Genomic DNA, 27,249 nt, shown 5'->3' with positions numbered 1-27,249 from the left:
CCTCCATGCACCGAATTTCAAGAGACATCCAATAAATGCACAAGGCAGTCAATATTTGGGATTGGATTACCTAGTTTAAATCGTTGAATGTCACAATTGGAGGAAGATTTAGAGGTCATCTTTCAACCCAATCTTTGTAAATGGGGAAAGTGAGGTCCGGAAAGGGTAGGACTTGTACCGGGTCACTGACCTGCGACCAAAAGCCAGACATTCTCATTCCCAAGTAGGTCTCATTGGTAAGTCTTTGTGCGTCCCTTCACGATTCGAGGCTTTCAGATTCCCTCCTGGGCCGCTTCTCCAGCCTCTACGCCTTAACCTCTGAATGACTCCCCCCACCTCCCTTCCCTTTCTCCCTTATGGGTCAGCAAGGTCCACTCGTTCCAATTGCAGCGGTCCAGGCAACTAGAGTTGTTTGGCAGAAGAGAGATTAGTTACGTCACCGTCGACTCCTCCCATTGGCCCAGGGAGGGTGGAGCGCGGCGCCTTGACGTCCGACGTCCAAAGGGGCGGAGTGGTGAGGGGAAGGAGGAGGGAAGTAGGACTTCAACATGGCGGCTGTGGTACTGGCAGTGGCTACGGTGACGGCCTGGCCCCGGGCGGGCAGAGTTGGAGGTGGTGGCGTTCGCTCTCCCTAGAGGCCGTCAGGAGCTCAGCGGGGACCGAGCCTGGGAGGCCGGCCGGCGCCAGCACCTTTCGGCTTCTGGGACGGCGGCGGCAGCGGCGTTCAGGTGAGGGGGGCCTCCCGCTGGGAGAAGGGGAGAGGGGCGGAGTTGGGGGAGGGGACCGGTACGGGGAGACGGATGGGGGAGGGTTCCTTGGGAAGAGGTTGGAGGCCGAGCCGGAAGAAAGGAGCTATAGCTGAGGAGTGGGAGGGAGAAGGGGCTAGAAATTGGTGACTTGCGAGGATTCTGGGAGAAAGGTCGGAGTGAGGGGACCCGAGTTGAAGGGGCGGAAGGCAGATGGGATGCGGAAAATGAGTTCGGATTAAGGGAACTAATACCTTACTGAAAGACAGGCGCAGTACATGTCTATCTGGCTGGAGTAAGAGCTCTTTGGGAATTAGAGGATGTCGGGGAGGAGGATCCAGGTTTTAGTAAAGAAGGTGAGTGATCTGGAGTTGAGGGTGAGCTGGGGAAGTGAGATGCAGATTTACTTCTCCCTGAGCCGTTGAGATTAGGGAGAAAGGGAGGAAACCAGAGCCTGGGTGAAGGGCCTTTGGGGATATCTTTGACATTGTCTGGTCTTCCCCAGTATATTTGTCTTGCCTCTTTTGTTTATTTCTTGGGTGGAGACTTACCTGTATAGTCCACCTGGGCGTCAGAAACAGTCCCAAATCTTTCCTGTGGAACGTCAAGTTATACTTCATTTATTTGATCTCTATCAGGGATCTCTGACTTTGGATTGTCTCCACACGTACTTGTTTCCAGACTGGTCTTTTAAAAGTATGGCTGGGCATGAAAATGCATTTTATATTAAACTGAAGTGAAAATTTGAGAGTTTTAAAATAACATGCAGTGTTAGAAAACCAGATTGGGCAATTTAGTTGACTATTAAATACTTTCTGTTCTAACCCCACTTACTAGTGTTTTCTCTCTTTCCTCAGTTATAATTATTAGCATTTGAGAAATTGGATAGACATGATGGATGTTTCTCTTTGGAATTTTGTCATATTTGATGGTGGGAAAAACAGGGTACTTAGTCTTTAGTGATAGCTAGTTCTTTCTTGTTACTGTCCCAAACTAGTTAAACTGAAAGTTTATGTATTGTGTTATAACAAAAAATGTGAAGTGTTCAAAGACTAAAAGAATTACATTTTCTGCATTAGCCTATAAAGTGGAGTTTTAGAAATTAAATTTTTATTTCTAATCCATTCTATTTAGCTTTTCTGTTATTCACTTAACATTTAATGCGTGCTCTGTGTTGCATTAAGAGTCATTCTCATTATGGAAATGGGAAAATTAATGTTTGTCTAATGATCATCTCTATCACTGCACAGCAAATAACTTACTTGCTATGGCCTCATTGGAAGAAAAGGGTTACTTTAGAAATAAAGACAGTGGAAGAAAATTAAAGTTTGTGGATATAAGAAGTTTCTGAATTTTTCTTTGGTTTAGAATTTGACTCATGACCTCATCATGACATTTTGTGTGTATCTGAAAGATTTTATTATTTACATTATTTTTGTTGACATAAAAAAATCCTTTTAAAAGTAGTATCTACGCAAATGTGGGGCTTGAACTCACAACCCTGAGATCAAGAGTCTCATGCTCTACCGACTGAGCCAACCAGGTGCCCCTGAAAGAGTTTATTTAAAAAAAATTTTTTTTAAAGTTTAATAGAGTGAGCGAGGTGGGGTGGGGCAGGGGGCGGGCAGAGAGAGGGAGAGAGAGAGAGAAAGAGAGAGAGAGAATTCCAAGCAGGCTCTGCATTTTCAGTACAGAGCCCGACAGGCTTGAACTCATGAACCATGAGATCATGACATAAGTCAAAACCAAGAGTTGGACGCTCAACTGACTGAGCCACCCAAGCACCCCTGAAAGATTTTATTTTTTATTTTGGTTTTGAAGGAGACAGTATTGAAGTGATAATATTAGGTCTGTAGACAGTCATCACTGGTTATTCATATTTCTCAGATTGGCAAATGTTAAGTTTATTTTGTGCGTCTTTTCTTTTACATCTTGAATGTGGTAAGGTGTTTAAAATGATGATTCCTGAAATTCAATTCAGTGACTAAAATCCTCTTGAGTATTTTCAGCATTACAAATGTATTTTCATTATCCCACAGTGTAGATGGCCTGTATTATAAATTTCCCTGATCTCTAATTAAATTGAATAGTTTGAGGTTTTTTTTTTTAAGTAAGCTCTATGCTTAAGGTGGGGCTTGAACTTGAACTCGTGACCTTGAGATCTAGAGTTGTGTGCCCTACTGAGTCACTCAGGTGTTGCTGTTTTGAGATTTTCTTTTTTTAAGTTTATTTATTTTGAGAGAAAGTGTGAGTGGGGGAGGAACAGAGAGAGAGGAGAGAGCCAGAATCCCAAGCAGGCTGTGGGCTTTCAGTGTGGAGCCCAGTGTGGGGCTTGACAAACCCATGAACTGGGAGATCGTGACCTGAGCTGAAGTCAGATGCTTTAACCAATTGCCACCCTTCTGCCCCTCCTGTTTTGAGATTTTTAACATGTAGATTATTTTAACTGTAAACTTTTTTCCCACAGGCAAACCAAAAAATCCCAATACCATCAATTCATCATTGATCAGGTAATTTTTCTTTAGACAGGCCTTTTCAGGAAATGTAAAAAGTGGTATGTAGTACCTTAAATATTAAATAGCTTTTATTTAGAATCAAAAACTTGAATTAAATCTTAGAAATCAGATGAGTTTATATTTTGACATAACTTGGGAATCCCTGCTTCTATATCATGAAGATAAGTGAAAATCTATTTTTTCCATAATCTAATAAAGGAAAGAGCCTTTCAGTTAAAGGAAGACGTAGGCAGGTATTCCTCTTCTAACCGGTAGTGCACAATTTTGTAATATTGGAAATGATTTGAATTAAGAGTAATATTTTCCTGTCAGTTGAGAGTTGTAATTTTAGGTTTTAAAATTTTTAGGTGAGATTAGCAAGATTTATAAAGGGAAGTGTGCTAACACTGGGCCTGTGCTAATGAGGTAGGCATTGTTAAACACTTGTAATAATCTCTTAATCTTTGCAATTTACAATCTCTAATCTTTGATTAGGTAGGCAGTTTGTGATACACATACTTTTTTAGGTGTTGAGGAAATTGAGGATCAGTGAAGTTGAGTAATTTAAGGTTACAGCTATAAAATGGTAGAGTCTGGATTTGGACTCAGATTTGTTCAACTTCAATGCCCAAACTACATCTGCTACACTTTCATCCCTCTTAGGCAGTCACAGGGCCATTTCATTTCCTATAAAGTAAATTTAAAGTATAGCCACTATTTTTATTTATTTATTTATTTATTTATTTATTTATTTATTTATCTATTCATTCATTCATTCATTCTTTAAAATATTTTTTTTAAATGTTTATTTTTGAGAGAGAGACAGACAGAGGATGAGCGGGGGAGGGGCAGAGAGAATGAGACAAAGAACTCAAAGCTATTTAAAACTACTTGTTCTCTTTGTAGTATAGTGTAACTGGAATGATAAATAGTTCATTAAAATTTTAGTCATTAAGATGTCATTAGTACTTGAGGAGGAAATGAATACCTGAATATTTTGTACTTAACGAAATAAACTGGATAAACTGGGTAAGAGGCTAAGTTTTCTTATTTCTATTGTTGTGTCAGGTTGGATTCAGTTCATTAAGGGCCAAAATTTGTATCTGGCAGTAGTCCGCATGTGTTCTCATAATTCTGGATTGGTCATTATCAGTTGCTTAATTGCTTACCAAACACTTTTAATGTTTGAGTCACTGAGTTGGCTCATGGTATTTGTGCATCTTGTGGTTACTGAGTCAAGAGCCAGCAGTATGTGTTTTGGTTTCCTCACTTCCTCCACAACACTTGATATTGTCAGACTTTTAAATTTTTTTCTAATCTGGTGGGTTTGAAATGGTATCTGTTTGGTTTTTATTACGTTTCCTTAAGTTGAGCCTCCTTTCATATATTCATTCATTATTTGTGCTTCTTTCATGAAGTGTGTGTTCAAGTTCTTTGCCAATTTCTTGTTTCTCTTTTTCTGATTGACTTTTAAGACTTCTTTATATATGTAATTTTGTATACTAATTATTTGCTAACTACGGGCTACAAATAATCTGTTTTCAATTTGTGACTTTTCATCTCTTTATAGTCTTGGTATTAGAAAAGTTCATAATTTTAATGAATTGAAATTTTCAGCTTTTTATGGTTTGTGCTTTTTATATCATATTTAGGAAACCCTTCTCTGCCAGACATGCTATATGTTTGTAATTTTTTTTTTTTTTTTATTTTAAGTAATCTCTATCCCAGCACGGGGCTCAAACTCATGACCCCTAGATCAAGAATTACATGTTCTACAACCTGAGCCAGTCAGGTGCCCTAGTGCCTGAAGTATTTTAAAGCAAATCTCAAACTTTCCTGTAAATACATTGTTACGAACCTTTGTTAAGGCTTTCTTTTAAAAACATAACCATCATGCTATTATCACATTGAACAATTAGTAATTCCTTAATATAATGTCATCTATATTCAGATTTCTCTTATTGTGTTAAAAATGTCACTTTACAGGCAGTTTGTTCCATTCACAGTTCAGATAAGGTCTGTATTTATCACTTATTTGGCTTTCATGTCTAAGGGTTTTTTATTATATGATAATTATCCCCTTTTCATATGATTGATTCATTGGAGAAACCAGGCCATTTGTCCTGTAGGTATCCTATGTACATTCTCGTGTTTCTTTTCACTTGCTCCTCTATTTTTTGTAAACTAATAGAAGCTTGATTTAATTCATGTTTTTTATTTTTATTTATTTATTTAAACAATTCTTTTGTTAAAAAAAATTTTTTTTAAATGTTTGTTTATTTTTGAGAGACAGAGCATGAGTAGGGGAGGAGCAGAGAGAGAGGGAGACACAGAATCCAAAGCCGGCTCCAGGCTCTGAACTGTCAGCACAGAGGCTGATGCAGGGCTCGAGCCCACAAACTGTGAGATCATGACCTGAGCCGAAGTTGGATGCTTAACCGACTGAGCCACCCAGGTGCCCCTTTATTTTTATTTTTTGACAGTAAGGGGAACAGCACATAGGTGGTGCTCTGTACTTTCGTTTACATCACACAAGGAGGTATATAATGAATGGTTGTCCCACTTTTAGTGATTTTAGTGGTTTAGTTGTTAGTTGTTCAGATGGTGTCAGTGTGATCCTTATATTATAAAATTCCCTATAAATCTTTACTTAATAGTTTAGAATTCACTGATGATACTTGAATCAGTTATTTAATTAGAAGTTTTGAAATTGTATCATCGTGCTATTTCTGTCATATTTATGTTTTTGAAGTATTGTTCTTTTCTAAAGAGCTTTCCCTTAGTAGCAGGCTTATGCTGAGGTTTAGTTCCTATTGAAAGGGGTGGATGAGCACACTTACCATGATGAGCACTGAGTAATGTATTGAATTGTTGAGTCACTGTATTGTACACCTGAAACTGATATAGCACTATGTTAACCATACTGGAATTAAAATAAAAACAATAAAAAGAAAAAAATAAAAAGGACAAATGCTTTGTTCTTTTAATTACCAATTTCAGAGTAAAGAGTTAGTATAACAGTGGTGCCTGGGTGGCTCAGTTGGTTAAACCTCTGACTTTGGCTCAGGTCATGATCTTGCAGTCTGTGAGTTCCAGCCCCACGTCGGGCTCTGTGCTGACAGCTGTGAGCCTGGAGCCTGCTTTGGATTCTGTGTCTCCCTCTCTCTCTGCCCCTCCCTCATTCATGCTCTGTCTCTCTCTCTCTCTCTCTCTCTCTCTCTCAAAAATAAACATTAAAAAAAAAGATTATAACAGTAGTCTCTTACGGTAGGTTATTTTTGGGGTTTTCAATTTTTTTTGACTGTTGGTTTTCTAAGGATCTTTTCTTTGATTATTATAAACTTGGGGATTTATACCACGTGTTTGAAATAGTCATAGTCATTCTTTTTTTTTTCTTAAGATTTTGTTTTTAAGTAATTAAAAAAAAAAGATTTTAAGTAATCTCTGTACCTGGTGTGGGATTTGAACCCACAACCCTGAGATCCAGGAGTTGGATATTCTACCTGTAGCCATTTTGATGTACAAGTTGTTTCATCTTTGATCAACCCTAACCATTTCAGGTTGGTAGCTTTTTCATATGAACTGTAATTTTTTTTTAAAGTTTTATTTATATAAGTAATCTCTACACCCAACATGGGGCTTGAACTCACGACCCCAGGCGCTTCTGCCTGAACCAACCAGGCGCCCCCTGAACTATAAATCTTTGAAAGATAGAGGTGCCTGGTGGCTCTGTCATTTGGGCGTCCAACTTTGGCTCAGGTCATGGTCTCATGGTTCGTGGGTTCGAGCTAAGTGTGTCAGACTCTGGGCTGACAGGTCAGAGCTTGGAGCCTGCTTTGGATTCTGTGTCTCCCTCTCTCTCTCTCTGCCCCTTCCCCACTTGTGTTCGGTCTCTCTCTCAAAAATAAATAAACGTTAAAATATTTGAAAGATGGGGCGCCTGGGTGGCTCAGTCAGTTAAGCAGCCGACTTTGGCTCAGGTCACGATCTCGCGGTCCGTGAGTTCGAGCCCCGCGTTGGGCTCTGTGCTGACAGTTCGGAGCCTGGAGCCTGTTTCAGATTCTGTGTCTCCCTCTCTCTGACCCTCCCCCATTCGTGCTCTGTCTCTCTCTGTCTCAAAAATAAATAAACGTTAAAAAAAAAAATATTTGAAAGATGTCTTTCATACACAACAGATGACCCAGGTTAATCTTACAAATTTTTCCTGTACATGTGAAAATAACCATTTCTCTAAGAATTAATGCAGAAATCATATTGAGAACTCAAAATGTAGATGCTAGGGATGTTCAACGATAGTGTCTTTTTGCTTCTACATTTTTATTTATTTTGAAGTTAAAAAACTTTATTTTTTTAAGTAGGCTCCACACACTTGAATTTGCAACCCTGAGATCAGGAGTCACATGCTGTACCGACAGAGCCATCCAGGCACCCCTACAGACATTTTTAAAATAACAAGTTTAGGGGCACCTGGGTGGTTCATTTGAGTGTCTGACTCTTGATTTTGCTCAGGTCATGATCTCAGGGTTGAGCCCATATCCGGCTCCGTGCTGAGTGTGGAGCCTGCTTAAGATTCTGTCTCTGTCTCTCTGTCCCTCTCTCTCTCCCCTGCTCCCCCTCTCCCCATCTCTGCCTCTCCCCCCCACCCCACTCTCCCTCGAATCTGTGAACTGTGAGATGGTGACCTGAGCCAAAGTTGGATGCTTACCCAACTGAACCACTCAGGTGCCCCGTGAGTTCTCTTTATGATGAGGTTGTAAATTACCAATCTAATTTCTTTAATAGGTATAGGGCTATTTTTGTTTCTTTCTTCTGTAGTGATCTTTGGCAGTTTGTGGTTTTTATGAAATTGGTTCATTTCAGCCAGATTGCCAGACTTGGCATAAAATTGTTTTGATATGGTGTTCTGTTTTAATCTTTGTAAATGTGTATGGTCTCTTTCATTCTTGATAGCAGTAGTTTTCTTTTTTCTTTTTTTTTTCTGATAAGCCTTGCCCAGGGGGTTTATCAATTTAATTAACCTTTTTAAAGAATCACCTTTAGGTTTTAGTTTTTCTCTTTGTTTTTCTTAGTTTTATTTTAATATTTTTAAGGTTTACCCATTTATTTTTGGGAGAGTGCTTTTGCATTTCAGGGGAGCAGGGCAGAGAGAGAGGGGGACAGTGAATCTGAAGCAGGCTCTGCATTGACAACAGAGACCTTCGTGCTGGCCTTGAATTCAGAAACCACGAGATCATGACCTGAGCCAAAGTCAGACGCTTAACCAACTGAGCCACTAAGCCTTATTTTATTTTATTTTTCTTTGAAAGAGAGAGAGGGGGAATGTGTGAGTGGGGCAAAGGGGGAGAGAGAGAGAAGAGAGCCTTAAGCAGGCTCTACATTCAGCACGGAGTCTGACTCGGGGCTTGATCCCACAACCCTGGGATCATGGCCTGAGCTGAAATCAAGAGTCGGTCATTCAACTGATGGAGCCACCAAGTGCGCTTCTGTTATTTAGAAATGAATTGGTGCTTTCTTTTTTATTTTTTTATTTTTTATTTAAAAAAAAATTTTTTTTTTTATTAACGTTTATTTATTTTTGAGACAGAGAGAGACAGAGCATGAATGGGGGAGGGTCAGAGAGAGGGAGACACAGAATCTGAAACAGGCTTCAGGCTCCAAGCTGTCAGCACAGAGCCCGACGTGGGGCTCGAACTCACAGACTGCGAGATCATGACTGGAGCGGAAGTCGGCCGCCCAACCGACTGAGCCACCCAGGCGCCCCAAGGTGCTTTCTTTTTAAAAAAAATCATGTATTTATCTGTTTTGAGAGAAATAGTGAGTGAGAAGGAGCAGAAGGAGATGGGGAGAGAGAGAAACCCAAGCAGGCTACTGCTGTCATTGTGGAGCCTGATGTGGGGCTTGGCCTCAGGTTTTAAGGTTTATCCATTTATTTTTGAGAGAGTGCATGAGTGTAGGGGGAGGGCCCAGAGAGAGAGAGGAACAGTGGATCTGAAGTGGGCTCTGCCCTGACAGCAGAGATCCTAGTGTGGGCCTTGAACTCAGGAACCATGAGGTCATGACCTGAGTCAAAGTCAAGAGTCAGATGTTTAACTGACTGAGCCACGCAGGCACCCTGTATTTATTTTTGAAAGAGAAGTAGAAAGAGCGCTCACCAGTGGGAGTTGGGGGAGGGGCAGAGATAGAGGAGAGAGAATCCTAACCCGCCTTGACTCAGGGCTTGATCCCATGAACCATGAGATCATGGCCTTAGCTGAAATCAAGAGTTGGATGCTGAACAAACTGAGCCACCCAGGCACCTCAGAATTGATGCTTTCTTATTTGAAGTCAGTGGTGTTCTGAGTTTTAATGTCGGCCTAATCAACTATGGTTTTGTTGTGCTACAAGCAGGTTTCCAAACTGCCTGTGTTGCTTTTGGTGCTAATATTTCCCATATTCCTGGAAATCATATACACCCTTTACATTATAGGTAAGTTAGCTGGATTGTACGTAGTTGGATAATGTATGCATTGTGTTAGAGTTGACAAAATTGTTACAGAGGTGAGAAATTTTAAAGATTTATGCTTACATTTATATTGGAAGTAATCCTATACGACATATAGTCCACATGTTGAACTTTCATATTTGGAATGTCTTTTTTTTTTTTTTTTTAAGTTTAAAAAATTTTTAAAAAATGTTTATTCATTTTTGAGAGAGGGAAAGAGAGAGAGAGAGAGTGTGAGCAGCAGAGAAAGAGGGAGATATAGAATCTGAAGCAGGCTCCAGGCTCTGAGCTGTCAGCACAGAGTGCAACACGGGGCTTGAACCCACGGACTGAGAGCCCGACCTGCATGAGCCGAAGTCAGATGCTTAACTGACTGAGCCACCCAGGTGCCCCTTTAATGTTTGTTTATTTTTGAGAGAGAGGGAGGGAGACACAGAATCCGAACCAGGCTCCAGGCTCTAAATTGTCAGCACAGAGCCTGACTCCAGCTCAAACTCCGGAACTGAGAGATCATGACCTGAGCTGAAGTCGGATGCTTAACCAATTGAGCCACCCAGGTGCCCCCTTTTCTTTTCTTTTGAAAACACAGGTTTGCCTATTTTATCTATCTATCTATCTATCTATCAATCAATCAATCAATCAATCAATTACCCAGGCACCTGGGATATTATTAAGTAACTTTGTTCCAGTAATCTGGTAAGATTTGATTCTCTATTTGACATGGATATGAAAAGGTTGTACTGTATATATATATATTTTAAAATGGACATAGTCCACTATATTGAAGTTTTAGTGATGTGCTGTGATTTTTTTTAGTCTAAATTAGTATATATACCAGTATCTTCATTCTTTTTAAAAGTTTATTCAACTTTTAATGATGGTGGGAGAAGAAATATATTTTTTTAAATGTTTGTTTATTATTTTGAGAGAGAGACACAGAGTGTGAGCAGGGGAGGGGCAGAGAGAGGGAGACACAGAATCCGAAGCAGGCTCCAGGCTCTGAGCTGCCAGCACAGAGCCCGACATGGGGCTTGAACTCATGACCCATGAGATCATGACCTGAGCCGAAGTCAGACGCTGAACAGACTGAGCCACCTGGCACCCCGGAATATTTTCTTATTATTTGAAGGATGATAGACTTTTGATTATTTTCCAGGAGAGTTGCAAAAGATTTAGTACATAAGTATGCTGAAATCATATATTTAACCTTTATAGAGAATTTTCCATTTGATTGCCTGGAACTCATAAGTCAATATAAAAATAAACGGGTTTTGGGTCACCTGGATGGCTCAGTTGGTTAAGTGTCTGGCTCTTGGTTTCAACTCAGATCGTGATCTGAGTTATGGGTTCAAGCCCCAAGTTGGGCTCTATGCTGGCAGTGTGGAGCCTGCTTGGGATTCTCTCTCTCTCCCCGCCCCCTCTTTTTCCTCCCCTCCCCCACTCACGTGCTTTCTTGCAAAAATAAATAAATAAACAAAAATAAATGGATTTCAAAAAATTTAGAAAAATGAGTTTCTTACTGTAGGTGATGGTCTTTTGGAATCACCTTTCTTTGTTCTATAGAGTAAGTACAAGCCATTGAAATGTGGCTTTATTAAAATAAGATTTAGGAAGGTGAGGAGGTGTCAGTAGACGCTGGTGAGTAACTATTGCTTGTATTATGTTATTTAATCCTTATAATAACCCTCCTTAGATTCATTCCATTGTACTATTTAATTTCTAATATTACAAATCTTTTTTTTATTTGTAAGAAGAATATGTTAAGTTTTGTTACCAGATAGAAATTACAACCTATTTTGATAACTATAAAGTACCTAAGATTAATGAAAAGATCTGTGTGTTTTTTGTGTCTTTTTATTAGAAATCATTTCAGATTAAGGTTTCTCAGTTGTAAAATAAAGAAGGAAGATTCTGTTATGTACAGTGGTTTCCTCCCCCACCCGCCATCCACAAGGGGATATGTTCTAAGACCCTCAGTGGATGCCTGAAACTGTGCAGTTGTCCAGTTTATATACAGATGGTCCCCAACTTATAAAGGTTTGATTTACAATTTTTTGGTTTTATGATGTGAAAGCAATATGTTTTCAGTAGAAATCATACTTTGAATTTTGAATCGTGATTTTTTTTCCCAGGTTGTGGTATGATACTCTCTTATAATGCTGGGCAGTGATAGCCAGCTGCAGCTCTCAGTCAGCCATGTGATCATGAGGGTAAACACCTTATACGCTTATAACCATTTTGTACCCATACAGCTGTTTTTCACTTTCAGTACAGTATTCAATAAATTACATGAGATATTCAACACTTTATTATAAAATAGACTTTGTGTTACATTATTTTGTCCAAGTGTATGCTAATGTAAAGTGTTGTGAGCACGTATAAGGTAGGCTCAGCTAAGCTATGGTGTTCAGTAGGTTAGGTGTATTAATTGTATTTGTGACAAGATTTTTTTTCAGTTTATGATGGTTTTATTGAGATGAAACTCCGTAAGTTGAAGAAGATCTGTAGTAAGGTTTTTCTTATACATATATATGTATGACCAATTTTATTTATTTATTCATCTTTTAAAAAATATTTTAAGTTATCTCTACACCCAACTTGGAGCTTGAACTCATAACCCTGGATCAAGAGTTTCATGCTCTACTAACAAAGCCAGCCAGGTGTTCTATGTATCTGGCTAGGTATGATCAGTTTTAATTTATAAATAAGGCACAGTAAGAAATTAACAACAATAATAAAAAATAAAATAGAACAATTATGTGAATGTGGTCTCTCTCTCTCAAAGTGTCTTATTGTACTGTACTCCCCCTTCTTGTGATCATGTGAGATGGATAAAATGCGTGATGAAATGAAGGGGGAGGTAAGTGTCGTAGGCATTGTGACTTACCATTAGGCTACTGATGAGGATCATCTGCTTTTATGAAGTTGTGCCATCTTTATATTGTTTGTTCCTTTGGTACTGCACAATATTCCCTTTGGGGTATAAGTTCTTGAGTTTGGTGAACAGAGCTCTGTTCTTTGTTTCCATGGGAAAAACCTTTCAGATTTCACATGACTCTAACAGAATGATGTAATCCACTGAGTATGAAGACTGTTGGAAGAACAGAAAAATTATGTTTGTGATTATTTCTCTCGGGTCAGATTCATAGCCCATGGTATGATGTTTAGTTTCCTTGTATAAAATACAAGTCAACCAATTATATTGTATTGGCTACTTGTAGAGTGAAATAGGGTTATTAGTGTTAAGTAGTAAGCATTTTCTACTTAAAAAAGTGGGTGTGGACTGTGTGTACATACTGAATCATAGGCTCAACAAGTGATTACATGTGTTTATATGCTGTCATAACTAAGAATTTGAATGAAGTCTTGCATTATTTTTATTGTAAGAGCATAAAAGCTGCTGAAGTCCATAGTTATAAAAGAATATATCCAGACCCTTAATTCTGAAAAGGTTCTCAGAGATCATTTGTTCCAGGCTTCTCTTTTTATAGAAGCAGTCCTGAATTCTTCTTTTCCCCTCAGAGATTTTGACAGGCTCTAAACCATCCCAAAGTGATGGAAAAATTAAGGCTAGAACTCATGTTTTTAACTGTCTGGAGTTCTCTTTCTCTCTTACATTCTGGCATGAGTTGTGATACGATTTTTTTTTTTTTTTTTTTTTTTTTTTTGAGAGAGTGTGAGAGGGTGCAAGTGAGAGAATCCCATGAGGGACAGAGAGAGAAAGAGGGAGAGAAGTGGGGCCCACCCAAAGCACGGCTTGAGATCACTGGATGCAGGGCTCATGGTCACCTGAAGGGGGGCTCGAACTCACCTGATGTGGGAATTGAACTCAAGAACTGTGAAGTCATGACATGAGTCAAAGTCTTATGCTTAACCAACTGAGCCAACCAGGCTCTCCGTGATGTGATTTTTGAAAGAGTTGGGGAGGAGATGACATTTTTGCTTCAGTTACTTCTTGAAATTATTTTTTTCCCAATGTTAATTCACAGTTGAAAGAATTGAATTGATAAGTTTGTGGCTGTATTTCCTTTTGGGACATTATACTTTTATTTTCCCCTTTTTTCCTTTTTATATTTTATTATATAAGTGCACATATATATACGTATATGTATTAGGCTCCATGCCCAACGTGGGGCTTGAACTCATGACCTTGAGATCAAGACTAGTATACTGACTGAGGCAGCCAGGTTCCCCTATTTTTTACATTTTAAAAATTTATTTTTATTTTTAAGTAATCTCTATACCCAGCATGGGTCTTAAACTTATAACTCTGAGATCAGTTGTTGGATGCTCCACTGACTGAGCTAGCGAGGTGCCCCTGCGACATTGTACTTCTACTAAACTCTAAATCATGTTGAAGAAAATGTTAAATGAGGTGTAATGAATTGGTTAAGATACTGATTAAAAATTTCTAATTAGCTAATGCTTTATGTTATGACTCCCCATTCTAACTTGTAACTGTCAGCACTTTCTTGTTCTTACATTATGTTAGTCTCATAGGCCTTATGATTTCAGACTATTGGTGATTACAAAAATCATTCTTAACTTTTTCGTTTTAAGGGCATTGTTTTGTTTACTCATATTTATAAAATACATATTAGTTAGGAATATTATAGAATTATCCTATTCTCAGAAAGTTTAAGGGAAGAGGGCAAGGGGATATGAAAAGGCCTCCCTCCCTGCTAAAGATTAGATATGCTAGATGCTTGTAGAATTAAGAGGAACCCAGAGTTGATTCAGAGTTGAGGAAATCCTTATTTGGATTTTTCCTGACCCATTTTGAAATTAGTTGGAGTTCGTTAATTTTTAATTTTTAATTAATTTTTATTTTAGAGAAAGCAGAGGGAGAGAGGGAATCTTTTTAATTTAATTTTTTTATTTTGAGAGAGAGAGTGTGAGGAGGGCAGGAGCAGAGAGAGAGGGAGAGAGAGAGAATCCCAAGCAGGCTTCTTGTTGTCAGTGCAAAGCCCAATGCAGGGCTTGATCTCATGAACCCTGAGATCATGACCTGAGCCAAAATCAGGAGTCGGACGCTTAACCAGCTGACCCAGGCCCCCAAGAATTAGCTAGAATTCTTAACTGCAGTTCTCATGAAAACAGATTGGGTCAGTAATTTACCTTGACAAATACTATATTTTTATGTACTGCTAATTGCTTTTTAAATTTTAGCAAGTTGATACTCAGCTATAACCAGTTTGTATTAAACTATGTGAAATGAATTTTGTGGGGAGCCTGGATGGCTCATTTAGTTAAGTGACTGACTCTTGGTTTTGGCTCAGGTCATGATCTCAGGATTCATGAGTTTGAACCCTGCATCTGCACTGTCAGTGTGGAGCCTGCTTGGGATTCTCTCTCCCCCCCTCTCTCTCTGCCCTTTCTGTACTTGGACATACACATGCTTGCTCTTTCTCTCAAAATAAACTTACCAAAAAAAAAAAAAAAAATGAGCTTTGTGTCACTAGGTGCTCTTATAGCCTCAAGTATACCATATGATTAATAATTGGTAAAGCATCATTTTCAAATAATTAGTGAGAAAACTTGTACATTACAGCAACCTGTCTTTAAAATAACCTTCATTTTCTGGGGTGCCTGGCTGGCTCAGTTGGAAGAGCATGAGACTCTTGATCTCAGACTCATGAGTTTGAACCCCATGTTGGATGTTGAGATTACTGCATAAAAAAATAAACAAAAAAATAACCTTCATTTTCTAATTTTTTTTTAAATAAGGTAAGCCTTTTGTTGAATTTTGAGCCTCAGAAAGTTATTTTTGCTCTGTACCTTTCTATGTAGAATGAAAATAGGATTGATATATTTGGGTAGTTGCATAATGTTACTACACTTTTGATCTGGAATCTGTTTGGGGATGGAGTATGAGGTGAGCCTCTAACCTTTTTCTAAATAGCTACCCTGTTGTTACATCACAAGTTTCCTTCCTTCCTTCCTTCCTTCCTTCCTTCCTTCCTTCCTTCCTTCCTTCCTTTTGTCACTTTCCTCACTTTCTATTTTTTAAGATTTTATTTTAAGGTTTATTTATTTTTGAGAGAGAGAGAGAACAGGGGAGGGGCAGAGAGAGAGAGAGAGAGAGAGAGAATCCCAAGCAGGCTCCACACTCAAGCAGAAAGCCTGATGCGGGGTTTGAACCTGCAAACTATGAGATCATGACCTGAGCCAAAGTTGGACACTTAACTGACTGAGCCACCCAGGCACTTCCCAAGATTTTATTTTTAAGTAATTTGTGTACCCAACATAGGGCTTGAACTCATGACCCCTTGGGATCAAGAGTTGGACATTCTACTGACTGAGCTGGCTGGCGCCCCCATCATTTCACAAAATTTTAAATGGCAGCTTTATTATATACCACATTTCCAAATTTGGGTATTTTTAGGGATTTCTGTTCTGTTCCACTGATCTCTTTATGTGCCAGTATGGCACAGCTGTAAGTGTTAAATCTTACAATAAATATTTTAATATCTGACAGTCTAGTCTCCATTATTTTCTTCACAGTTTTCTTGGCTGCTGTTACTTATATTATTTCCATATGAAAGTTAGAATCAGCTTTTCTAGTTCATAAAACAGAAGACTCTAGTTTTCACTTTTATCATGACACATTTATAGAGTAGCTTAAGGAGAATCAATCTTAATAATGTAATGTGTCCTATCCAAGATTTAGTATATGCTTTTCCAATTACATAAGTCCTCTTTTCTGTTGCTCAGTAGAGCTTTAGTTTCTTCCTTTGTATCTTAAGTTTATTCTTGCTTCTTACCTCTGTGGCACATTGCATATTTCAATTATATTTTATCTAGTTATTGTGTATATGAAGGGCATTTGTTTTAGAATATACCTTGGAGATACTTTGGCTCTGGTTCCAGACCACCAAATAAAGTGAACAATGAAGTCAAATGAACCTTTTGGTTTCCCAGTGCACATGAATGTTATGTTTGTACCATACTGTAGTCTATTAAGTGTGCAATAGCATTGTGTCTAAAAAAACAATGTACAAGAACAGCTGGGTGGCTCGATTGGGCGTTTGACTTTGGCTCAGGTCATGAACTCGCAGTCTGTGAGTTCGAGCCCTGCTTTGGGCTCTGTGCAGACCACTCAGAGCCTGGAGCCTGCTTCAGTTTTTCTCTTCCCCCCTCCCCCCCTCCCCCCCCCCCCAATCACACTCTGTCTCACTCTCAAAAATAAACATTAAAAGCAAAAAAACAATGTAGCAGGGGCACCTGGGTGGCTTAGTTGGTTAAGTGTCTGACTCTTGATTTTTGGCTTAGGTCATAATCTCATTGTTTTGACAGCATAGAGCTTGTTTGGGATTCTCTCTCTCCTTCTGTTTCTTTCCTGCTTGTGTGTGCACTCTGTCTCTCAAAATAAATAAAAAACCTAAAAAATGAAAAAACAATGTACATACTTTAATTAAAAAGTACTTCATTACTAAAAAATGTTACCCATCATCTGAGCTTTCAGTGATTTGTAATCTTTTTGCTGGTATAGAGTCTTGCCTTGATGTTGATGGCTGCTGACTGATAAGAGTGTTGGTTTCTGAAGGTTGGGGTAGCTGTGGCAAGTTCTTAAAATAAGAGAAAAGTAAAGTTTGCTGCAATGATTGACTTTTTCTTTTTAAAGTTTATTTTGAAAGAGTATGAGTGCGCATGCACAAGCTGGGGAGGGCAGAGAGAGAGCGAGAGAGGGAAAGAGAGAATCCCAAGCAGGCTCTGCTTTGTCAGTGCAGAGCCCAAAGTGGGGCTGGATCTCAGGGACCATGAGATCATGACCTGAGCTGAAATCAAGAGTTGAACACTTAACCAATTGAGCCACCCAGGCACCCCCCCCCCCCATTGACCTTTTCTTTCATGAACAATTACTCCTTAGCATGAGATGGCTGTTTGATAGCGTTTTGCCCACAGCAGAACTTTCAAAATTGGAGTTGGTCCTCCCAGACTCTGCCACTGCTTTATCAAATAACTCTATGTAATTTCTAAATCCTTTGCTGTCAGGGGCACCTGGGTTGCTCAGTTGGTTAAATGTCTGACTCTTGATTTCGGCTCGGGTCATGGTCTGAAGGTCGTGGGATCAAACCTTACATTGAGCTCTGCACTGAGTGTGGAGCCTGTTTGAGATTCTCTCTCCCTCTCCCCCCGCCGCCCTTCTCTCTCTCTCTCTGCCCCTCTCCCTGGCTCATGCACTCTTTAAAAAAAAAAAAAGTTTAAATCCTTTCCTGTCATTTCAATAGTTTTCTTAGCATCTCCATCAGGAGTAGATTCCATTTCAAGAAAGCACTTTCTTTGCTCATCCATACGGAGCAACTCTTCATCCATTAAAATTTTATCCTGAGCTTATAGCAATTCAGTCACATCTTCAGACCCCACTTCTAATTCTAGTTCCCTTGCTATTTCTACCACATCTGCACTTACTTCTTCCACTGAAGTCTTGAAATTTCAGTATGTAAAAGACAGTGTGCAGTGCAGTAAAGCAAAGCACAGTAAGGCAAAGTATGCCTATATTAATTTTGTATCTAGAAACATTGTATTCCCTTTTATTTGTAATAGTTTTTCAGTTTTGGGGTTTCCCTTGGAAAGCCATTTTTCTAAGTTACTATTTAAGTTTATGCAATCTCTAGACCTAACATGGGGCTTGAACTCAAGACCCCGAGATCAAGAGCTGCACGCTCAACAGACTGAGCCAGTCAGGTGCCCCTTTTTTCTACTTTTTATACCTTTTAACTTCTTTCATCCAGTGTTAAATAATAATGTAAACAAATTACAATAATAGTGGACATCTTGTTTTTATGGGAATCCTTTATTTCCCCATTAGTCAACATTCTCTGGCTTTGGTATTGAGAGAGATGGTTTTGTTGTTTTGAGAGCGAGAGAGTGAGAGAGAGAGTGCACGCACATGCAGGAGGAACAGAGAGGGAGAGAGAGAATCCCAAGCAGGCTCCACACTGTCATCCAGAGCCCGATGCAGGTCTTGACCCCAGCAACCAAGATATGGACAGACACTTAACCAATTGAGCCACCCAGATGCCCCTGTTTTTTTTTTTTTTTTTTTAATGTTTATTTTTGAGAGAGAGGGAGGGAGGGAGGGAGGGAGACAGGATCCAAAACAAGCTTGGCATTGTCAGGCAGAGCCCTGTGTAGGGCTCAAAAACACAAACTGTGAGATCATGACCTAAGCCAAAGTCAGATGCTTAACCACTGAGCCACCCAGGTGCCCTCTGTTTTTGTTGTTGTTTTCAATCTCATGTTAAGGAGATGACTATATGATTTTTCTTCTTAGATCTATTAATGAATGGTGAAGTATATCAACAGATTCCTAGTATTGAAGTATCCTGAATGTGTGGGCTAAGTCCCACTTGGATGTGATGTATTCCTATAATCTATTACTAAATTTGGTTTGCATTTTTATTTTGAGGATTTTTTATCTCCATGCATACGTGAGATTTTTTTTTTTGTAGTTTTTTTCTTTGATAGCATCAATATTATGCTTGCTTTGTAAAAAAAAATTAGAAACGTCTTTTCCTGTGTTTTGAAACCATTAAAGTGTCATTGCAGTTAGGTTTCTTTTGGATTGCAAGACCTCTTTGACAGCTTTTTCTGTTTTCCCTGTGGTTAGTGGTCTGGTTAAGATTTCTGCCTCGTGTATAGTTAGTATTGATAAATAGTACTTTCCTAGAAGATCATTTTATCCAGGTTGCCACTTGTATTTGCAAAGAGATGAACAAAGCAGTGTCTTCAGATTATTTTAATTTCCTCTGTTGTGTACACTATTTCTCTCCTTTTTTAAAAAAATGTTCTTTTATTTTACTTTTTGAGAGAGAGAGACTCACAGAGTGCGAGAAGGGGAGGGGCAGAGAGAGAGGGAGACAGAATCTGAAGCAGGCTTCAGGCTCCGAGCTGTCAGCACAGAGCACAATGCGGGGCTTGAGCCCATGAACTGTGAGATCATGACCTTAGCCATAGTCCGATGCTTAACTGAGTCACCCAGGCACCCCTCTCTCTTCTTTTATTTACATATATATATATATATATATTTGTTTTGTTTTTTTGTTTTATATTTTATATTTGAGAGAGCGAGCGAGCGCACGGGCAGGGGAGGGGCAGAGAGACAGAGATAGAATCTGAAGCAGGCTCCAGGTTCCGAGCTGTCAGCACAGTTCAATTCGGGGCTCAAACTCAACAAGCAGTGAGGTCATGACCTGAGCCACCCAGGTGTGCCCCCCCTACCCCTTCCTTTTAAAATTGAGTTAGTTGAATGGTTTATTTTCCAAATTATAGCTCTTGGGTTAATTTGTTAGTTGGTCATTTTTCTGATTTTTAATGGATTGTTTTGTGCTTATGTCCCTGTTTCCATTCTTGTGTTTTCCTCAGGTGGTTTTTTATATCCTAAGTCATTATGCTGTGAATTTTCTTCTTAGTACTTGAGTGGGCAGTGAATTTTCCCGATTACTGCTTTAGCTGCATGTTGTAGGTTCTTAAATGCAGTATTTTCATTGTCATTGTTTTCTGCAGTTTTATTTTTGGTTTCCTCTTTGATCAAGAGACAGTTTAGCTTTAGGTAGTAGGATTTTTTTTTGTGTTCTGATGTAATTAATTTCTAATCTTTTTGTGTTTTGACTGTTGGCTGTGCTATTTCATTAAAAATTTTTTTTTTGTTTATTGTTTTTGAGAAAGAGAGCATGAGCAGGGGAGGGACAGAGAGAGAGAAAGACTCCTAAGCAGGCTCTGTACTGTCAGTGTGGAACTTGATGCGGGGCTCAAACTCATAAAATGCAAGATCATGACCTGAGATGAAAGTAAGAGTCAGATGCTTAACCAACTGAGCCACCCTGGCACCCTATTTTTTTTTTAATGTTTATTTAATTTTGAGAGAGAGCAAGTGGGGGTGGTGCAGAGAGAGGAGGGGACAGAGGATCTGAAGCAGGCTCTTTTCTGACAGCAGAGAGCCCGATGCAGAGGTCAGACTCATGAACTGTGAGATTATGACCTGAGCCAAAGTCGGACGCTCAACCGGCTGAGCCACCCACGTGCCCCAGTTGTGCTATTTCTGATTTTGGATATTTATTAGAATTTTCTTTGTGGCTTAATATTTACTTAGGTTTTTGTAAAGTGTTCTGTGGGTACTGTAGGTATATTCTGCTTTCAGGGTGATTTTGATATAAGTTATATCTATCTTATTAATTATGTATTTCTACCTAGTTCTTCTGTAGTTTTGTGTTTCTTGTTTTTTTAAAATGTTTATTTATTTATTTTGAGAGACAGCCTGTGCTCATGAGTTGGGGAGGGGCAGAGAATGAGAGAGAGAGAGTCCCAAGCAGGTTTTGCACTGTCAGTGAAGAGCCAGAGGTGGGGCTCAGTCTCATGAACCACGAGATCATGACCTGAGCCAGGATCAAGAATTGGATGCTTAACCAACTGAGCCACCCAGGTGCCCCCCTGTAGTTTTTGTTTTATGAGTGATGATGCAGTGTTATTTGGAGCAATTCGTAAGTTAGCTCTTCATCATGGGTTACATCCTTTATTATCAATAAACTGAAACACCTGTTATACGTCCGTGACCATTTATGTGGTATTCTTACTGGTCTTAGAAACCACCGATTTATTCTTTTTTTTATTGTATTTCCTCTCTTTGAGGTCAGTCTTTCATTGATTGCATACTGTGTTGTTTCTGTTTAGTCCCCTTATAGGTATCTGGGGTATTCTTTCCCTCGGTTGCTTCCTAGGTGTGTGTGTGTGTGTGTGTGTGTATTTATATTTAATTTATTTTTTAAATTTACATCCAAGTTAGCATATAGTGCAGCAGTGATTTCAGGAGTAGATTCCTTAATGTGCCTTACCCATTTAGCCCATCCCCCCTCCCACACCCCTCCAGTAACCCTCTGTTTGTTCTCCATATTTAAGAATCTCTTATGCTTTGTCCCCCTCCCTGTTTTTATATTATTGTTGCTTCCCTTCCCTTATGTTCATCTGTTTTGTCTCTTAAAGTCCTCATATGAGTGATGTCATGTGATATTTGTCTTTCTCTAATTTCGCTTAGCATAATACCCTCTAGTTCCATCCATGTAGTTGCAAATGGCAAGATTTCATCCTTTTCGATTGCCAAGTAATACTCCATTATATATATATATATACACACACACACACACACACACACACACACACCCCACATCTTCTTTATCCATTCATCCATTGATGGACATTTGGGCTCTTTCCATATTTTGGCTATTATTGATAGTGCTGCTATAAACATTGGGGTGCATGTGCCCCTTCGGAACAGCATCCCTGTATCCCTTGGATAAATACCTAGTAGTGCAATTGCTGAGTTGTAGGGTAGTTCTATTTTTAATTTTTTGAGGAAACTGCATACTGTTGTGCAGAGTGGCTGCACCCGTTTGCATTCCCATCAGCAGTGCAAAAGAGATCCTCTTTCTCTGCATCCTCGCCAACATATGTTGTTGCCTGAGTTGTTAATGTTAGCCTTTCTGACAGGTGTGAGGTGGTATCTCATTGTGGTTTTGATTTGTACTTCCCGGGTGATGAGTGGTGATGAGCATTTTTTCATGTGTCATTTGGCCATCTGGATGTCTTCTTTGGAAAAGTGTCTATTCATGTTTTTGGCCCGTTTCTTCACTGGATTGTTTGTTTCTTGGGTGTTGCATTTGATCAGTTCTTTATAGATTTTGGATACTAATCCTTTATCTGATATATCATTTGCGAATATCTTCTCCCATTTTGTCAGTTGCCTTTTAGTTTTGCTGATTGTTTCCTTCGCTGTGCAGAAACTTTTTATTTTGATGAGGTTCCAATAGTTCATTTTTGCTTTCGTTTCCCTTGCCTCCGGAGACGTGTTGAGTAAGAAGTTGCTGCAGCCAAGATCAAAGAGGTTTTTGCCTGCTTTCTCCTCAAGGATTTTGATGGCTTCCTGTCTTATGTTTAGGTCTTTCATCCATTTTGAGTTTATTTTTTGTGTGTGGTGTAAGACAGTGGTTCAGGTTCATTTTTCTGCATGTCGCTGACCAGTTTTCCCAGAACTACTTGCTGAAGAGACTGACTTTATTCCATTGGATATTCTTTCCTGCTTTGTCAAAGATTAGTTGGCCATATGTTTGTGAGTCCTAGGTTTTTTTTCCTAGTTACAAGGTATGTCCATCAAGAGATATGTGCTCCATATAGAAAACCTGGAAAGCAAATAGCACAAAAGAGAAAACCAAGAGCCCCATGTTGTAAACCCATCATCCAAATAGAACCACCATATTTGTTTCTGTATTCACACAAACATATGCTCCTGTTTTCTAAAATGGCAGGGCCTATTAGATCTTGTTTCTGCAGGTTAGTGATTCAAATTTAGGTTTTCCATTTTCACTCTCTGTAAAACAGTGGTTCTCAGGACAAATCTGACTGAACAAGCACTATTCCAGCTGAATTGAAAGTAGAAATTAATGCAAAAAGAAAAACTTACTGGTGTTATTGAAATGCTCCTCAGTATGAATCTGTGTACTGTTGACCTCTATTGTTGGTCTTCCATCTTAAGCCAAATAGGCTGAGGTAAGGGGATTAGTTTTGCAAACACAGAGCTTGTGGACAGTGATAGACCCTGAAAATAATGTCTCTGGCTAATTCTCAGACTTGAAGAAACTGAAAGTAGGGTCTCATAAAAATTCTGTTCAGTGTTCATGGCCATGTTCTTCATCAGAATAAGAGTCTAATATTTTTTTATTTTTTATTTTTAACATCTATTCATCTTTAAGAGACAGAGACAGAGTGCAAGTGGGGAAGGGGCAGAGAGAGAGGGGGAGACACAGAATCTGAAGCAGGCTCCAGGCTCTCAGCTGTCAGCACAGAGCCCGATGCAGGGCTCAAACCCACTAACCATGAGATCATGACCTGAGCTGAAGTGGGATGTTTAACCAACTGAGCCACCCAGGCACCCCAGAATAAGAGTCTAATATTAATATTCAAATAAAAATCTACATTATTGTGTATAGGTACACCAGTTTACTGGTAGGTAGAGTACTTGACAAGTGGTTTACTCTCTTCTAAGTTATATTTTTACCAACCTTTGTTGAGCTCTTTCTCAGTCTCAAGCATTATGCAAAGATATGTTTTTTGTTTTTTTAATAACCATACTCATTTGAGGTTGTTATTTTACATAAAATGGTTTCCAGACTTTTGGGTTTCATGGATCACTGACATTAAAAAGGGGGAGGTGGTATTAACATGGTTGCTAGCTTTTCGTTTTGCCATAGAGACCTCTTTTAAAAGTTACTGTGTATAGTAAATGATGATATCACTTATCCTGAGTACTGAATATTTAATTTTTTTTTAACGTTTATTTATTTTTGAGAGACAGAGCACAAGTGGGGAGGGGCAGAGAGGAAGAAACATACTAAGGAACAGGCTCCAGGCTCTAAGTGGTCAGCACAGAGCCTGATTCGGGGCTCGGACACACAGACTGTAATCATGACGTGAGCTGAAGTCGGATGCCCAACTGACTGAGCCACCCAGGCGCCCCATGAGTACTAAATATTTAATATGGAAACAAATATTTTTGCTTAATTTATTCTACTGTGATAGATTTATGGTATGTTTAGGGTTGGCGTATTATTCAATCTACTACCTTTATTTACTATTTTACTGTTGGAACTGAGGCTCCAAAATATCTCTTGAGATCTGTGAAAAAAATAAAGCTTTTTTCTGATGAATATAGTGTAGCCTAGAATTGACATATTAATGGCTTCTACAAGTGTGATTTTTGTCTTACACATATTAGTGTGAATGCTAGTTGTATAGGCGTTAACTTTGTTTTTAGACTTGAAATCTGATGATTTCCAGAAGCTTCTTTTTCTGTAAGTTGGAGAATTTTCTGGATTAATTTGCATCTTGGGAAATTACTGATTGCATCTCTTGTTGCAGTATAATGTGTGACTGTGATAGCTTACTGAGATACTAAATTGCTGTTGTGTATTAGGAAACTATAGAATGTAATTTCACGTAATAGGAATTTAATGTTCTAAGAAAGGGAAGAAAGAAAATGAGAACATCATTGTAATTGCCCTTGGGCTTTCTCTTCTTTAAGAAAGGGCCTGTGCTTTGGCAGGATGTTTGTATTGTCTTGGTTTCCTACCCCTAAACTCCTCACCTTTCCCTTTTTCCATTCCTTATCCCATCTCTTCTGTTTCTTGCACTCTAGCTCCTCTTCTCCATGCAGTTCTCTTCCTTTTACCTATTTCCCCATCTCTTTTTGTTCTCGGATATCTAATTAGTGAGTTAAATTTTAAGTTACCAGGTTTTCTTTCCATAGCATTTGAACTGAAGTGGCACTAAACTGGCAAAAATAGAACATTGCTGTTGGGGTGCCTGGGTGGCTCAGTCGTTTAAGTGTCCAACTATTGATTTGGGCTCATGTCAGGATCCCTTGGGATCGAGACCCACTTTGGGCTCAGCACAGAGTGTGGAGCCTGCTTGGGATTGTCTCTCTCCTCCTTTGTCTGTCCCCCCCCGCCCCCCCGCAAATAATAAATAAACTTAAAACAACAACAACATTGCTGTTAAGTTCCTGTAGAACTTCCTTCAGGGAGTTCTACATTTTATTAGTGTAAGAGTTTGTCATTTAAGAATGTGTGCTGTTCTTATTTACTTGATACTTTTCCTTTAATATAAGCACTTATATTTATTTTAATGGAAATTTATGATTACTTAGGATTTTTTTTCCCCCTGTGAGCACTTATAATTTTACATTGGGGGCAAATGTATTTTTTTCAGTCTTGTTTTGTATACATTTTTTACATAGTTAAAGTAATTCAGTCCAACTTGTAAAAACAGTTTAAAACTTACACTTATTTTCAATTATATGCTCTTAATAAGCATTTGTTTTGTTTTATTTTTGAGAGACAGAGACAGAGCATGAGCTGGGGAGGGGCAGAGAGAGAGGGAGACACAAAATCTGAAGCAGACTCCAGGCTCTGAGCTGTCAGCACAGAGCCCGATGTGGGGCTCGAACCTACGAACTATGAGATCATGACCTGAGCTGAAGTTGGATGCTTAACCAACTGAACCACCCAGGCACCCCTAATAAACATTCTTAATTGCATTACCACTTGTCTTTTGAATTTTTCTATAATTTATTTAATCATTTCCCCATAATTAAACATTTAGATTATAGGAAGATGTTATAAGAAATAGTTATAATTAAATAAAATATGGGAGGCTTATAAGGAAATATAAATAGCAATAAATTATCTGTCTCACTTGATTTGTTTCAGATATTCCAGGAAAAAAATATTGACCCAAATAGCTATTAAAATCCTTTTGGTTCTTGAGAGACAGTGAAGTTTTACTGCATATCAGATATTAGAAAAATCTTTAATGTAAATGACCAGATATGAATTTCCTGTTTCTTAAGGTTTGTGGAAAATGTAGGAGTTGCATTCAGTGAATTGTTTTACCATTTAAAGAAAACGCCTAGAAAATCTACATTTTATCACCTTTAGTGAGGCAAATTTTTAATTTATTTCCTTTTATTTAGTAATAAGGGATACTATATTTTAATTTTCACTTACTATTTTTTAGTAGAAATTTTGCTTTGTTGAAGGTAATATGCATGCTTTAAAATGGGGACTAGGAGGGGCGCCTGGGTGGCTCAGTTGGTTGAGTGTCCAACTTTGGCTCAGGTCATGATCTCGCAGTTCGTGGGTTTGACCCCTGCGTCGGGCTTTGTGCCGGCAGCTCGGAGCCTGGAGCTGCTTCGGATTCTGTGTCTCCCTCTGTCTCTACCCCTTGCCCGCTCACCCTCTGTCTGTCTCTCCCTCTCTCTCAAAAATAAACATTAAAAAAATTTTTTTTTAATGGGGAATAGGAAGGTGAGTTTTTAATTTGCATTTCCCTGACTAATGAATAACGATGTTGAACATCATCTCGTGTGTATATCTTTGAATAATTGACCATTCATATTCTTTTGCCTATTTTCTAGTTGGATTATTTGTCTTTTTATTATTGAGTTGTGGACTTATTTATATATTCTAGATACAAGCCCCTCCCATTTTGTGGGTTGTGTTTTGGTGGAGCTTTTTTTTTTCTTTAAAAAAGCTATTAAGAATCCATTTAGGGGCGTTTTTTTTTCTTTTCTTTTTTTTTTTTTTCAACGTTTATTTATTTTTGGGACAGAGAGAGACAGAGCATGAACGGGGGAGGGGCAAAGAGAGAGGGAGACACAGAATCGGAAACAGGCTTCAGGCTCTGAGCCATCAGCCCAGAGCCTGACGTGGGGCTCGAACTCCTGGACCGCGAGATTGTGACCTGGCTGAAGTCGGACACTTAACTGACTGCGCCACCCAGGTGCCCCATGGGCGGTTTTTTTCTTTAAAAAAGCTATTAAGAATCCATTTAGGGGCATCTAGCTGGCTCAGTCAGTAGAGCATGAGACTCCTTTTTTTTTTTTTTTTTTCCTTTCTATTTATTTATTTTTTATAATTTACATCCATGTTAGCACATGGTACAACAATGATTTCAGGAGTACATTCCTTTAAGCCCC

At 38.9% G+C, this 27,249-nt stretch overlaps 1 protein-coding gene across 3 annotated transcripts in view; it reads left to right on the top strand.

Annotated features, from left to right (window-relative positions):
- Window positions 1–516: 516 nt before the first annotated feature.
- The window catches only part of UBAP1 (ubiquitin associated protein 1), a 60,286-nt gene continuing 33,553 nt past the window's right edge, over window positions 517–27,249 (top strand). Inside the window, exons 1-2 of one of the 3 annotated variants that reach the window (XM_053204996.1) lie at window positions 519–728; window positions 3,214–3,256. The gene's annotated coding sequence lies outside the window, so the exon portion shown is untranslated. Of the gene's footprint in view, window positions 729–890; window positions 1,103–3,213; window positions 3,257–27,249 lie in introns of those variants that run through there. The other 2 variants (XM_053204995.1, XM_053204997.1) reach the window with 2 other exon arrangements.

Source organism: Acinonyx jubatus, chromosome D4 (assembly GCF_027475565.1).
Source record: "Acinonyx jubatus isolate Ajub_Pintada_27869175 chromosome D4, VMU_Ajub_asm_v1.0, whole genome shotgun sequence".
Classification (NCBI taxonomy): Eukaryota; Metazoa; Chordata; class Mammalia; order Carnivora; family Felidae; genus Acinonyx; species Acinonyx jubatus.
Note: the sequence above shows the minus strand (reverse complement) of the source record. Positions and strands in the feature narration are given on the sequence as shown.